At 40.0% G+C, this 14,577-nt stretch overlaps 1 protein-coding gene across 4 annotated transcripts in view; it reads left to right on the top strand.

Moving 5' to 3' along the window:
* Positions 1-14,577, top strand: part of LOC145993951 (uncharacterized) — a 276,598-nt gene that overhangs the window by 50,828 nt on the left and 211,193 nt on the right. The window lies entirely within an intron of this gene.

Below are 14,577 nucleotides of genomic sequence, written 5' to 3'. Positions count from 1 at the left end.
TGCCGTGATGGCCTTGGCGTTGCCACCTGGTCCCCGAAGTGGGGAGAGGACTTGTCTTCCAACCGTCGCTCCGTTCTCAAGCGGGGAAACAACCTCTTGCGTGAATGGGGAAGGTCTCCTTTGTCGCCCGATGGGATCTTCTGGTTTTCTTTTGATTGCTCTCCTTCCTCTGTGAAAAGAAGAGGAGAATAAATAGGGAAACAACAAAGGAAGGTAACATTCCCTGTGCGAACTGTCAAAAACGTTAAATTCTCCGGTAACTCATATGCTTCTGGACAAGGTGAATGTCTTGTGGATAACATTTCCCGTTCCCAAGAGGCTCCGACAGCTAGCATGAGTTTGAAACTTCCAATTCACAGCTGAATTTATACCGGGTGGTCCAAAAGTCCCGGAACGGTGACATATCGTGAGAAATACACATCGAATCGGAAAACGAAAAAATACGTGTTTAATAAATGAAAGAAAGCTATTCAATGATATCACACTTGATTCCCCACCCCCCGCTCAAGGGCGGGGGTGTGGGGGGGCAACTCTGAAATTTTAAATGGAAAGCCCCATTTTGTATTGTAGAATCGGAAAGAGGACTTCATTTCCTAGTCCAACGAGCTCCCTTCCATATACTCTATTGAAAGGTCTTGACGTGCAAATTCCGAATCTGCAATTGCTTTCGCCCTAGCTCAATTAGGGGTAGGAAAATTCAAAGTCGCCATATCTCCGTTCCTAATTGAGCTAGGAGGATGGTCGATAGCTCGTTGGACTCATAATGAACGTCATCTTTCCGATTCTACAATACAAAATGGGGCTTTCCATTTAAAATTTCAGAGTTGCCCCCCGCCCCACTCCTTAGCGGGGGTTGGGAATCAAGTGTGATGATATTGAATAGCTTTCTTTCACTTATTAAACACGTATTTTTTCGTTTCCGATTCGATGTGTATTTCTCACGATATGTGACCGTTCCGGGACTTTTGGACCACCCGGTATGTATATTCAGGCTGAGTCGATACCGATATATCGGTATCGGTTGGATTTTATTTACCGATGCCGGGCGATAATTTTCCAGCGTTTTCGTCGTTCGCGACTCTTTTCCTATCTATCCTGGAAGCTATGGAAGTTTGATTTTGTACTAATATTCTGTGCAAAGATTGTGTTTTGTGATTAAATAACAGGTATTTTTATATTTTGAAGCATAACTCTGGTAAATGGATGCTTATAATCCAATATTATATATATAATAATATTAATATTTTGAACAATTTTTAATCATTGTATCAGTGGGAATAGGTAAAATATCGCTATGGGTATCGGTATCGGTTCAAAGTGATATCGGATCAGTGTCAGAGTTTCGGTTAAGGTACTGGGTAATAGCAACGTTAGAAAAAATAATATAATGCACGCGCACGCACTTGTTCAACCTACACTCTCACAAAAGAAAACTCACACACATATTTATTTCCACAGTGAAACGGCAGCATTACTAACCACCCGATGGTCATGGGCATTTAAGCGATCGGCACCATAACCTAGCCGTAAAATATTCCATGTTTGATTCGTGGCCTGTCATCGTCACGATTGGCCAAAAGTGGAAGGAAAGCGGCGTAAAATAAGAAAAATTCCAAATATAAATAATTGTTTCTAATTTCATCATTCAACCTTCGTAGAGCAATTCTGATGTAATTGTTGAATATTTTAAAGCAAAAAATCTTGATAAATTCATGGATACGAGGGTCACTATTTATATTTTGAGCCTTGGCAACACTGATTGAAGTTAGGCGCGATTTGACGTTTGCACGGAATCGTCTGGCATTATTGACCATAACGCACTTCAAATGTTTTGTCAATAGCTTCATTTGTGTTGTTTATGTTGCCTTCTAGATTGCGCGACAACAATAAAATGGAATTAACTCGTGAACATTTTCGTGCGATGATTTTTCACGATTTTCGACGTGGATTTTCAAGACAAGAGTGCATCGATCAACTTACTTCCACATTTGGCGATGAAGCCCCATCCTTTGCCACTGTGAAACGCTGGTATAACGAATTTAATTGTGGCCGCCATTCGCTCACCGACGAGATTCGCGAAGGTCGTCCAAAATCAGTTGTTGTTCAAGAAAACATTGATGCTGTGCAAAACCTAATACTGCAAGATCGTCATGTGACATACTGTGAGATTGAGGCAACCATAGGCATTAGTTCCACCAGCATATATAAAATATTACATGATCATTTAGCTGTGAGAAAGGTATGTTCTCGTTGGATCCCACACAATTTGACAAAAACTCAAAAAGACGCTCGCGTCAATTGGTGCAAACAAATGCTCAATAAATACAATCGTGGTGCTTCAAAAGACGTATATAAGATTGTAACAGGTGACGAATCATGGATATATGCATATGAGCCGGAACGTAAACAGCAGTCGACTGTATGGGTGTTTCAAAATGAACCCAATCCAACAAAAGTTGTTCGAGCTCGAAGCACATCGAAACAAATGGTCGCCTGTTTTTTCGGGAAAACTGGTCATGTGGCAACTGTGCCTTTAGAGGAACGTAGAACGGTCAACTCTGAATGGTACACAACAATTTGTTTGCCAGAGGTCTTCGGTCAAATACGGAAAACAAACAAACGCTGTCGGATCATTCTTCATCAAGACAATGCCAGCTGTCACACATCTCGTCTAACAACCGACTTTATGAACAGTCAAAAAATCGAATTGATGGGTCATCCGCCGTACAGTCCTGATTTGGCACCCAATGACTTCTTCTTGTTCCCGAATGTCAAGAATAAATTCCGTGGACAACGATTTTCGTCGGCGGAAGACGCCGTTGATGCGTTCAAAAACCATATTATGGAGGTGTCTCAAGAAGATTGGAAAAACTGCTTTGACAAATGGTTCGAACGAATGCAAAAGTGTATGGACCTTAAAGGAAAATACTTCGAAAAACAAAGTAGTTTTCAATGCCAAATTCCTGTTTTTTCATTGTTAGGCTCAAAATAAAAATAGTGACCCTCGTATAATTGGAGTAGAATACTTATACACTAATATTAATTAATTTTTGAAGAGCTCAGGGTGCGAAATCACTACAGATTGGTGGGGGGGGGGGTGAGCAGACCCACAGACACACACACACAATATATATATAAAATGTCATTAAATATATGTAAATTATCAAAAAATATCGATTGTCGTTCATTCAAAATTCGATTGCAAATTTAAGATATTACTACACTGCTAATGCTGTGAACAATGATTTGCGTGAGTAGGGGGAGTGGCCAAAATTAAGACACATAAGATAATAGTTGCCAACATAAAAATCACATCTAAGAGCCAAGAATTTTTTTATTTATATAATTTGCGGTAGTTCACGAAATGCGCTGAGAAATGAGAAGAAATAACAAATCGGAATAATTTCTGTGTTCTGGGGATTGCTGGGTTGAGTTTCCTTAGAAGGCTCTATTGTTCATTCTTTGTGTGTGTTTTCGATCGTTGGTGGGGGAATTCTCCCTGTCCCCCACGAGATTTCGCACCCTGGAAGAGCTTCTATTACAATTTTCAAGTATCGGTATCTTTTACGGTGGGAATCTGTAAGAAAATCGTCATCGGTATGGGTATCATTCCCAAGTGTTATCGACTCAGCCCTAGTTGAAACCAATAGATATGTAGCGTCATCTTTCTGGTCCCAGCGTGATCTTTCTGACCTTACATTTTCCGTAAACAAACCGCGTTTCGTTGATCAATAGAGCCCGATTTATTACGTGAAATCTTCGACCGGAACTTTCGAACCAGCTGTTCCCGCGGCGCTGCTTTCGCTTTACCCCGATTCGGTACAGGCATCGAGGGGAAAGACTTGGAACCCATCCAATTTACGGAATTCCATAATTCCGCATGTCGCAATTATGGGGTTCGATCACCGAGGCGCGTGTGCGTTCGCGACGCGTTGCCCTTCCGTCGTCGGGACGCTGGATTGTCTCCCGTGTTCGAGGCGTGCGGCCTCGGCGCCAGAAACTTCGGCATTGCCAAATAAGGGCGGGTGCCTCTATATTCTTAGCACGGGCGGACGGAGCAGGTGCCGCTCGAGGATCTAGGATCGCCCGGTTTCGCGACCAACGCGGCGGCATCGAAGGCATGCGAGTTGTTGGAATAGGTAATTTTGCGGAGCGGATTTACGGCAGCTGAGAGCATTCTCTCTGGCCACTTGACTTGCTTATAGACTAATAAAGGCATCTTGTAGTGCGGGTTTGCGCTGGCAAAAAAGTTAACTATTTCAGTGCAGTCTTGGCTCGCAGCTAAGCAGGGGCTATGAGGGACTCGCCCCCCCCCCCCCCTTTCCAATGACGATTCTTATGTTTACGTGAATACGTGTCTTAAAATTTACAGGGTGCAGCAAAAGTCATCATCGGGTTTTGATCTAAGATCATTATTATGAAACCAAAAGCGGCCAATGCAGATACTGTGCAGGATACACCAACGCGCTAATTAGGACAAGGGTGCCTCTGATTAGGAGGATCAAAAGCCTTGATGGAAGTTCAGTCGGGAAAATAAAACTCCATTCCATCTCATCGTCTTACAAACTCTGTATTGATGCGCGTGAAAGAGGGTTGGACCCAGGGTATTTCCGAACCCCTTAAAATCCCATTCCTGTGTACATTTAGTGGAATTTATTTAAATTTCATATCTTTGATGCGGAAATGATTGATTGATTGGTTTATTTTACTTCGCTTTTCTGCTAATTTCGGCTAAGATGAGGGTGAGTGATGATATGATGAAATTGGGGGCACTCACAATGAACACCCAGGCCGAGGTTCGAACCCGGGAACCCTGGCGTCGTAGCGCGCTCTGCTAACCACTCCGCCATGGAGGTTGAGAATCTGTCGAAAAACCCGACTCGTAACCACACTGTTGGGAATGACTGACTTGTATCGAAGACAGACAGATTCTTACCATACACACATATGTGAAGAGGATAAACATTCTTCTCAAACAACGACAACTTGTAGCCTCAATTTCGCTTGCGAATAATACGCTATCGCAGTATAAATAGTACCCGATCGTGACTTTTGGCCCACGGTGTACGTACATCGTTTTCTTGGCAGGAAACGGCAGAGCCGCCTTTAGGAAATGCGAGACCCTTATAATTTGAAAAGTGAAAATGTAGGCAACTTCCGTTTCTCGTAAAAATCCTGCGCTAAAACCAACATGGTTACTATGTAGTATTGCGTAGTTATTATATATTGTTTTGTACGAGGGCTGCTGGAAAAGTTTCTGCAAACTACCACCAGCAGTGGCTCTAGCGTTCCGCTATTATAAAAGTCGGAAGAATAGAACTTTCTTATGTTTAAATTATTTTTGATTGTTTGTTTAAGCCTATTCGTTTATTTTTCACAGCAGTTTGAAGAAGTAGTTTCGTGTGAGAAATGGAAATTTCTCGTGATCACTTTCGGGCAATGTTTTTTTATGATTTCAAATGTAGTTTAACACCAAAAGAATGCATCGAGCGACTTCATTTAGCGTTTGGGGATGAAGCACCATCCAATAGGACTGTGTACAATTGGTTTTCTGAATTCCAGCGTGGTCGCACATGATGAATTTCGTGAAGGTCGTCCATCCACGTCTGTTGTTGCCAGTAATGTTGATGCTGTGCGTGAAATGATTGAGAGGGATCGGCATGTGACATACCGTGAGATTCAAACATCCTTGAACATTGACATGAAAGCAATACATACGCTTTTGCATGGTCATCTGAACGTACGGAAACTTTCAAGCCTTTGGATCCCACAAAACTTGACCGAAGCACAAAAACAGGCTCGTGTAAGTTGGCGTAAAAAATGCTCAAAAAATTCAACCGAGGCAAATAAAATTTGGTGTACTTCATCGTTACAGGAAACGATCTATTCATACGAACCCGAAACTAAACAGGAATCCACTCTTTTGGTGTTTCAAAGTGAGCCGAAACCAACAAAAGTTGTTCGTTCGAGGAGAGCTGCCAAGGAAATAATTACTTGTTTCTTCGGTTATACTGGACATGTGGCAACAATAGCTTTAAGCAACAATAGCTTTAGGAGATCGATGGACTGTAAATGCTGAGTGGTATACAACAATTTGTTTGCCAGAGGTCATCAATGAATTGCGTAATACAAACCCAAATCGTCGCATTATTCTTCACCACGACAACACCAGTTCCCACTCAGCACAACAAACTGTTGATTTTTTGTCCAGTAAAAATGTCGAATTAATGACTCATTGTCCCTACTCACCTGATTTATCACCTAATGACTTCTTTTTGTTCCCACACATGAAAAATAAGATGCGTGGTGAATGATTTGTGTCACCTGAAGCAGCTGTTGGCGCATTCCGAACAGCGGTTTCTTAGGTATGAGCTTCAGAGTGGGAAAAGTGCTTTCAAAATTGGTTTCAGCGTATGCAAGAGTGTATCGATCTTAAGTATGAATACTTTGAAAATCAATAAAGCCATTCCCAGAATTTCACATGTCTTTTTTCATATTGATTGCAGAAACTTTTCCAGCAGCCCTCGTATACAGGTGTGCGCAGTACTTTTTTTTCTTTTTTCTGGGAAGAGAGATTCCTTCAAGTTGGTTTGCTCTTGTGTTCATCGTAAGAAATACTCAAAACATTATATTCATAAATAAACAACGGATGTAGCACCCCTACTATAGAGCGACCACAAACAAAAGAATCTTCGGCCAAAAGGCTTCGCGCATCTTTGCTTCACTCAACCCCCTCCCCACCACGCGCGAGCATGATGCACAGAACACGCGGTTCTGTGCAGCTCCTTTTGCCTGTGGTCCCACTGTACATGCGAACATTCATTAACTGTGTCGATACAATATCATAGGATATAGTGTAAAGGTTGTTCGACAGCCTTCTCCACTTTTGTGAAAGGTAGAACGGTGGCACCTCTCAAAATAAATTGTTTCCCCATTAGGCTGCTTAACTTTTCGAGCATCCTGTAGAACAACGTCATAAGGTTAAACCTTGTCTTCAGCCCACCTTGTGCACGTGTGGACCTGAAGGCGTGTGTGCGAACCAGTTCCAAGTAGCATTTAAATATATTTGAATGCGTATCACGGAATGACCACCAGTGCTATTTGCGGACTGCATCTATAACATCAAATATGCATCATTTCTGATTTATCTGAAGGGAACTCCACTGAAGGAAACTACACCTGCATCATTTTCATGCACAATATTGAACTCTGGGAGGCCTCCACGATGACGGAGTGGTAACGTCGTCGCCTTGTAATCAAGGATTCCTGGGTTCGATGCCCGGTGGAGGTATATGGCACACTGGTTCGGATCCCACTTTGAACTGTAGGTCCAGTCCCGATTAGCCTTTCTGTGCATAAAATGGGATTAAAAAACTAACTCAAGTAACACAATAATGTGCAGAAACTGCACATAGAAATGCATCACAGGGCGCTTTTAACAGTTGTTGTTCCGTGCACTAAGCATCATTTGACAAGATCAGACACGCTCATTCAAAGAAACCAACATCACACTTTTAACTGTGTTAATTGATGCATTAGAAGTGCATCAACTTTGATTTGATTCATTTCTAATTAGTTCTCTGTGTACTCATGGTCGCGATTGTTCCAAAATTCAGAGGCAGAAAGACAGATAGACGGAGAAAGAGAATTATATACAGAGAATTAAACTGTGAGAAAGTGAGTGAAGGATTCAAGAAAAGAGTAGGCAGAATAGAAGAGAGCAGAAATAGAGAATTGAAGGGAAAGAAAGAATAAGAGATGGAAAGCTCCAACAAGATAGAGGAAGAAGGAAAGAACAGGAGACAGAGAAGGAGAATCAGAGAGAATTGAAGGGAGAGAAAGAAATGGAAAGAACAAGTTAGATAAATACAAAGAAACAAGAAAGAAAGAAACAAAACGTGAGGAAAGGCACCAACAATGTAGAGATAGAAGGAATGAGAGAATTGAAGGGAATAAAAGAATGAGACGTAAAGACCAGATTAGAGAAAGACGCAAAGATCAAGAAACAGAAAAAGACTGAGAAAGATAAAAGAAATAGAGAGAGGGAGGTAAATGAAGCAAAAAAGGAAATAAGAAGATAGAGAAAAACGAACAAGAAATAGAAATAGAGAGATAAGAGAAGAAAGAGAGAGAGAAGGTACCAATAGGATAGAGAAAAAGAGACAGAAAAAAGGAACATGTTAGAGAAAAGCACAAGAACAGGCAGTGCGAAAGATAAATGGAGAAATATATAGAGAAAGAAGAAGCTGAGAAAAACACAGACAAAGAGATAGGGAAAGAGCGAGAAAACAAAATACTGACAGACATGACCATCTAAACACTACAAAGATTTCTGTCCACCCTTGAACCCGAGCATATCTAGAGACGCTGGTACAGCCATTTATTGATTTCAAGGCAAGTCTGATTTCTCCTTGTCCAGCGCGAAACGAAACCGCATCCTGCAATGTAATAATGCAATATAATTTGATTCGTCCTGCGATAATGCCTTTCGTCGCTCAAGTTAACGATCTGCGTAAACCAATCGGTGTTTACGATCGCTCGCATGAGCCCCCGGGGCGATTACGTTCCACTGCTGACCTTGAAATCCCTGAGAGGCTGCAGTAAATGAAGGAGGTCAGTGAGCGCGTGGGTGCAACCTGTGGAATGGTGACCATCGGAGTGGTCACATGGGGGAGGCATCGACAACACTTGCTCTGTGCATTCATCGCTTAATAGCCGGTGTAAACAGATAAGACATTGATGCGATTATCAGGCAATAACCACTGTTGCCAACCGTTGGCATTTTCCACCAATTTATTATATATTTTTTTACAAGGGGAAAGACGATTTATCCGAAAACACTTTAAAGAAAAGTTGGAAGCCCACTGTTGCCAACCGTATGCATTTTCACCGTGCTTTTTTTTTCTCCAAGCGAAGAGACCAATTGTAGGGTGTCGTCTAGTCTGGAAAACAGGAAATTTACTTTTTCTGGGAAAGTCACGGAAATTACTGTGTTTCTGGAAAGTCAACGTTTTTGCAGTAGTGCACTAGAAGTCGGTTTTTGAACAAACATAGAAAAAAGAGGATAAGTAAGAAATTTAAAATTTATCGTGGACAAACTGCACTTCAATTTGATATACTGAATATTATTACTAGGAAAAGGTCATATTTTGAAGTGTTTTCATGTAAAAATGCTACTACAGTAAGTGGCTATTGAAATTTCCTACATTCTTTTGCAATTTTTGTCTTCTGTTGCTAGAGATTAGGATTAGTACAGATACTGTTACTAAATTTTACTAAAATTATATATTATTTATGCTATAATTGCTGTGATTTTTTGTAAAAAATCTTTGTTAATATGTGTGAAGTATTACGTAAAAGTTCACCCCTGATACCCGTTTCTAAAAGTCAGTTTCTATTCAGTTTCTCTTCTTGTTTTCACTTTTCCATGTGATGTGGTTCTAGTGTGGTGTTAGCTTAATTATTCATGAATTTTCTAAATTGCTTTATTATGGAAAATTGTAGTTATTGATCTGGAAAATCTGTAAAAGTCAAGGAATTTTGTTTTTGTCAAATTGTAGACATCCTGCAACTATATGGAAACAGGAAGAATTATCATTGTGCCAAAAATGCCGTTTCCAGTTGTTCTGTGATAGATCAGAGAATGTGTTTATTATTAATCCTGCCGACTCGGGACGTCCGATTTTCGACCTCGCCACCGAAGATTCCGGGTTCAAATCTCGGCCTAAAGATGGGCCTTTTTTGTGAGTGTCTCTTCATCTATTCATCCCTCAATTTCATCGTCGCGACTACCCTACACTCAAGGACGTATTTAGGGGGTCTAGGGGGTCCGGACCTCTGACCCCGAAAGATTTTTCAAGTTGTAAAATTAAATAATGAAAATGTACTTTCAGCACAATACTGTACTCGATTGTACTATAATCGATAATTATTTATTTCCTATGAACTTGGAAGGCAAGGGTTATTGTTATATTTATAATATTTATTACTATTATTATATTTGGATTCTACTGCTTTGAATGACAATACCAAAGAAGATTTATTCACACTACCTCTCACGACAATATGCACAAAATATTAATCAGGAACTTTATTTTTCGTCAACTGGATCTAACATCATTTTTTTATTGTTCGATAAACACTCAATTCTTTATATATTTGACATTAATTTCTTTGTTTTTATACAAATTTTGGCGATCTTAAGTACACACAAGCTGCAAAATAAATATATGATGTTATATCTATATTCTTACACTATATTTTTAGGTATTCATGTAATAATAAAAATGCAATATTAACAAATTTACATATTTTAATCATTTTATTTTACTTATAACTTAATTATTTTAATTTAAACATTTACCGCATATTATTATTATTATTATTATTGAGACATATGGTTCTGACCCCCCCCCCCCCCCGTCCCGAAATATATTTGTAGATACGTGCCTGCCTATACTGGAATCTGTGGAGCAAGGCTGCGACTAACGGAACAGAAGGGGAGAAAGCGAATTGGCGGAGTAAAGCAGTGTGCGCTCGCTCCAGAGATTTCCGGTAATGTTGGAAAGCGACGTTAATAAAAAAACTTTAGCCCAGAACCTTCATTGCCAAGATATTTTTTTGTTTTCTAAAGTATTTTCAGAACATGTACAGTCACCGGCAATAAAAAATGGGAAACATACATCCTGAAATGCTCGTTTCCCTGCAAGGCGTTATGTGTGTTGCCTAACTCGACGGCTATAGCCGGATTTTAGTAGACATTTTTCAATGGCCACTTCTACCACTGCCGTAGAGTTATGCAACACACATATCGCCTTTCAGGGAAGCGTGCATTTCAGGATCTACGTGTCCCATTTTTATTGCCGGTGACTGTACAGTAAGTAGGAAAAATTGCTACGTTCCACGACTTGTTTTTTTCACATAAATACCTAGGGACATTTCTGAGTAGTGGATTGCAACTATGAAAGACCAAAACTTCCTTCAGTCTGTCGGTCGCACAAGGTCGGCCAGAAGACAAGTGAATTCTTCCTGCATAATGCATCAGGGGGTGTGACGAAGGCTTGTCTCCACCTACAGTTTTGGACAACTGCGCGCCATTGTCTTTCTAAGCACCAGCCAGTTCAACTTTCCCATTTAAAGTTTCCTGTTGGCAGAGAAGGCAACATAGGCAACAGCCATTTAACAAAGTGTCGAATGAGATCACAGCTTCTCTCTTGGTGTAAAGCCACGCGAGCGGCTTTGAAATATCGTGCAAAAAAGTGAACACCTGCGCAGACGAGCAAAATTTCTAAAGCTGCGTGTAAAAATGTGCAACGCGTTTCATTTTATACCGGATCGACGTATGTTCCGGCTTCCGGCTGCACTTATTGCACACGGTGCAACACCGACTCCTTTATTTCGTTGATGGGTGTAGTGTATATGGTGTCTGCACCCAAGACTATTCTGCACCCAGGCACGTATCTAGAAACACATTTCGGGTGGATCCAAACCAAATGTCTCAAAATAATAATAATTAATTAAGTTTAAATTCAAATAATTACAATTATATTAAAAAATTAAAAGTAATTATAATTAATAATAGCATGAATTGAAATATTCAAATTAATTAATATTATATTTTTACTACATGAATACGTAAAAATACGGTACAAGGATAGTGATATTACCAGGTATTCATTATCTAGCTTACGTATAGGTAAGGTCGGCAAATTTTGTAAAAAAAAACTGTCTTGGCAAAGAAATTAATGTCAAATAGATAAGGAATTGAATATTTTTTGAATATCAAAAAAGGATGTTAGATCCAGTTGATTAAAAGTAAAGTTCCTGGTAATATTTTATGCATATTATGGATCTTCGATAAATGATATTTGGTACTCTCATGTCATACCAAGTTGTATGATCCAAACATAATCCTTGCCTTCCAAATTAGTTCGGCGGAAATATAAAACCTTCGATTAAACAACAAGTATATTTTCATTATTTAATTTTAGTATTCAGTAAATCTTTCGCGGGTGGAGGGGTCCGGATCCCCTGTAACCCCTCCCTAAATACTACCTTGTCTGCACCGTTTACACTACGTTCTGGAGCGATGTAGTGTGTGGTGGTGTATGGCTAACTAATCACGTGAACGTTTAAAGTTGCAGACAGGCATTTGTTGAATCTTCTGAACTTGAACACCCTGTGGAGGCACATAGTGGTTCCGATCCTAATTTAAACTGTAGGTCCAGTCCCGATTAGCCTTTTTGTGCATAAAGTGGACTTAAGAAACTCAAACGAACAAACAAATACTATTTTTGCCAGAATGTTGTCGAAAATATTGAACACGTATAGAAAATTTACGATTTTTGCTGTGTTCTTTACAGAATACCTACCAATTGTGTGTTCAAAATTGTAACAAACACTAAATATCACGTAAATAACTAAAGTCGCATCACTTTGCTAGAGTTCTCGCCACGAAAACAGTCCAGTCAAGGTCACACCACCCACCTACAGTGTTGCCAATAAGGAACAATTTCAACCAACGAAATCAACCGCATACGTACAACGCGCGAAGTGTCGACTAAGCAGCTTAGAAGAAGAAGTGTGGCAACCCTGGAGGGCCATGGGTGTGGAGGAGGCAAGGGGAAGCTCCGACCTGGAATGGACTGTTTCCGTAGCGAGAGCTATAGTAAATATGCATGAAAATGTGTTGAGCATGTAAATGTATCGATTTATAAGATTTCGGTGGTAGCGCTCTAAATGTCGGCGTTGACCCAGCATCGTGCGTGGACTCGATTGAGAAGTTAGAAGTAGCGGTCTTGAAAACCAGAAGACAGCGGCGATGGGACTCTATGCGTTGGCCACGTGTCACCCAATGAAAGAGCCGCCTGGCAAACCCTTACCATGGAGTTTAGTGTAGGTTATGTATGTAGTATTATTGACAGAGCAGCGCCTCACTTTTACTCTTATCATTGTTACTATTATATAGGGCCGCGAAAATTATCGGTTGGAATTTACTTACCGGTACCGGTCGATACTTTTCCCGCGTTTTGGTCTCTCACGGGCTTCAGAAGAATGCTCTGCGACACTTTTGCGAAGTCTTAATTATTCTAGAATTATGCAAAATTCGAAGTTTCTTTTTATTTAATTATTCTAGAATTATGTAAAATTTGAAGTTTCTTTTTATATAATTATTCCAGAATTATACAAAATTATAAGTTTCTTTTTATTTAATTATTCTAGATTTATGCAAAATTATGTTTGTTTTTATTTAATTATTCTAGAATTATGCAGAATTCGAAGTTCCTTATTATTTAATTATTCTAGAATTATGCAAAATTCAAAGTTTCTTTTCATTTAATTATTCTAGAATTGTGCAAAATTCGAAGTTTCTTTTTATTTCACACCAGTTGTGTGTGCAAAAATTGAATTTTGTTTTAGCATACAGGGGCTTATCCAGAAAGTACATTGGGGGCCGGTCCAGCCAGGGGTGCCCATCCCCCAAGGCCAATGGCGCGTCCCCCCCTTCTATAGTACGAGGATAATATATATATATATATATATTAAATTCTTGGAATCGTAATTTCAGAATTGAATGTCTGTTGACACTTTTCAGAAGCAGTTTGAAATATTTGGCTGAACTATTCATCTGAAATCTCCCGAAGTGTCTGAAGCAGTTCTGTGACGTCTCTTGGGTACCAAAGAGCAGAGGCTAAATTGTGATGAGGGTTCTAAATACTTTGACAAACTGTACATAGTACAATTAAGAATGTCTCCTTTTGAACTGCGGCTACAAGATCATTTGCTTTGGATGGTTCACTCGGACAGCTCCATTTAACTGAAGTCAGATTTTCAGCTGGTATATCACTACCCAGAGTGAAACTAAAAAAAAAGCTTTCGGTGGATGTTATTTTCAGAATCCACAGACCGTGCACACATAGACTTTTCTGTACCTGCCACATCAAGTGTCTCATTGGAAAGTATGCTGAATCTACCTTCGTATTTTCAGGAAAAATAAATAAAGGAATTTGAGGGGGGGGGGTCCGGACCCCCTGGACCCACCCCTGGATACGCCCTTGAGCATAACATGTAATTTAATATTCTGATGTACATTTTGAATAGTTCAAAGCAAAACTCTTGGTAAATTGATGCATGCAATTGGAGTGGAATACTTATATACGAGTACAAATATTAATGAGTATTTTAAACAACTTTTAATTATTTCAATTTTTAAATCGGTATCGGTGAGAGTATCGGCGTCGGTATCGATTGAAAGTGGTATCTGCTTCGCCTTATTACTACTATACAGTAGTATAAGGAACCACTTGCATGCCTGTGTGTGCTCCTCGTCTATGGTCGAGTGCGATGAATGATTCATTCACGCCTGCGCCACACAAGGGTCCGGGTTCGAATCCAGGCTTTAGTATTAGTGATTCTTTGTAACTGACTGCCCATTCTTCAGTTTCACTGATTGATTCATTCTCAGCGTCACAATTAGTCAAGACTAGCAGAAGAGAAGACGCGAAATAACACATAGGGTAGAACACACATATCTCCAACTTTTGTGTGCGATTTGAAGCGTGCACTTCATCTGACCTA

This window comes from Lepisma saccharinum, chromosome 10, assembly GCF_977018435.1.
Source record: "Lepisma saccharinum chromosome 10, izLepSacc3.1, whole genome shotgun sequence".
Lineage (NCBI taxonomy): Eukaryota > Metazoa > Arthropoda > Insecta > Zygentoma > Lepismatidae > Lepisma > Lepisma saccharinum.
Note: the sequence above shows the minus strand (reverse complement) of the source record. Positions and strands in the feature narration are given on the sequence as shown.